At 41.1% G+C, this 2,006-nt stretch overlaps 1 pseudogene; it reads right to left on the bottom strand.

Annotated features, from left to right (window-relative positions):
• Positions 1-1,381: 1,381 nt before the first annotated feature.
• LOC139681201 (5S ribosomal RNA) lies at positions 1,382-1,497 on the bottom strand (annotated as a pseudogene).
• Between the last annotated feature and the right edge of the window lie 509 nt (positions 1,498-2,006).

Raw genomic sequence — 2,006 nt, 5'->3', positions numbered from 1 at the left:
TTGCAGTCCTGGAATCTCAGTTATGTCTTCCCAGGTTGGCCCAAGAGCAGGTTTCTGGCTGGTGATTGATTGCAGGGGCCTGTCAAAAACAGTTTCCTGAAGTGATCTGCGTTATGTTTCTACTCTCTGCAGTGCACCCACTGTTCTAACACAACTCATTTTAAACAATATAGCCCACAGAAAATCAAGCGAGATATGTAACTCCAGCAAGGACAGTGTTGCACCTAAAACGGGAAGTGTAATGAAGCAGACTTATGAGATCCCTGAGTTTCATCAATTTTTTCAACTTTTTCACTGAGTCCTACAAGTATTAATTGTACCAGCTTCTCCTCTCTTAGCATGCCAGCCTAGTTCAGGAAGCCAGCTGATAAAGTTAGTTCAATCCTAAAGTTAGTTCATGAGGAGCCACAAGCTCTCTTGGCAAAAATAATCTAGTTCGCAAAAGATCTAGTGTTAATACTTAAATTAAATAATGACTTATTCATATGTGTGAAATTTATTACCTTGTATTTGAGATATAAGCACTAAATTGACTTAAGTAAGGTTTTATTAATTTAAAAAAAATTGCTTGAAAGAGTAACAAATTCCACTTGCTCTTTAAATAATTTAATCCCTTAACTAAGTAATTGTTTTACTTTACATTTCAAAAAGTATAAGAAACTCACTGTTATTTCAAGCTGGGAAATAGCTTTTACCTGTAAAACAAAACCACCTGTGGTTCAGAAAGGTTTAAATGTTAAAGTCACTCAGCTGTCATGAGATCCTCAAAGCTGGGAGTAACAACGTATAAAAAAATACATATTACTTCATAAACCTCAAACTTCAATAATTGTTCATGTATCAAATTTTACTTTATATGCTATTCTAATATTTAAGTTAAAGTTTATTTTACTACAGATAATAAAAGCTAACATGGAGATCTCAAGTGATATTCTTACCTTGGAAAACCAAAGGGTGGAATTTTTAATTCTTTATTCAGTCCAACTCTGTATAGGTTGAACTCCATGATCTCAGAGGTCTTTTCCAACCTCATTGGAAAGTAAAAAGCTAGACTTCTTCCCCTGGGAGAACTTGGTGCCTTGATAGTCGTTTGGAGAACATGCCTGCCTCAGTCAGTGCTCAGTCATCCTCTGTATGCACACAGCCAAGCTCCCCCTGCAAAAGCAGGGTCCTGGGAAATGTTCATCATGTTCATGGCTAGGCTTCATGAACGAAAATTTGGGAAGGGCTCTACCCGCGTGGGTGTGTCCTTTGAGCCTGTGCAGTGGATTTTTTAGGTGAGGCACAGTGTGCGCAGAACTGGCCCCACCCTTTAACTCCTAAGGTTCGTCTGTTATGGCCGAGCAAGCTTGGAAGGTGACAGTGAAGTCTTTGGGACTAGAACCCACAGCCCCCGGTATTCCCAGGAGGTCTCCCATCCAAGTACTAACCAGGCTTGACCCTGCTTAGCTTCTGAGATCTGATGGGATCAGGCATCAGGGTGGCGTGGCTGTAGTTCCTGGGAAAGGCACAGTGAAAGGAAACAAGGATGATTGATGTTATCCTCATTCTTCTTGGGACAAAATGGTAGGAGAAAATAGGTGTTTTCAGCTTGAAATGGACATGAGTTGAGAAGGATATAAATATTAATGAAAGATAAAATCATGGATGTCATGGAGGAGGTAATACTGCAAGGGTGTGGAGGGTGTTGCAGGGGCCTCTGCGAGGAGCTGTTGGGACCATCCCATGCTGGATACAGCTGGTTCCAGCCATCTCCTACCAATCCATCACAGGGCAGAGCTGGGCCTCACAGCCAAGGATATAGTGCCTCCTTTTAAACATAAAAAGGTAAAAACTGATGCTCAACAGCTCTGAGAGAGAAGAGTTAGACAGAAGTTAGCAGAGAGAAATTAGCAAAGAGAAGTTAGAGAGTAAATCCTATGAGGAGCAGCTGAGGAAGCTAGGGTTGTTTAGTCTGGAGAAGGGAAGGCTCAGAGGAGACTTTATTGCTCTCCATGACCTGAAAG

The sequence above is a fragment of the Pithys albifrons genome, chromosome 1 (assembly GCF_047495875.1).
Source record: "Pithys albifrons albifrons isolate INPA30051 chromosome 1, PitAlb_v1, whole genome shotgun sequence".
Taxonomy (NCBI): domain Eukaryota; kingdom Metazoa; phylum Chordata; class Aves; order Passeriformes; family Thamnophilidae; genus Pithys; species Pithys albifrons.
Note: the sequence above shows the minus strand (reverse complement) of the source record. Positions and strands in the feature narration are given on the sequence as shown.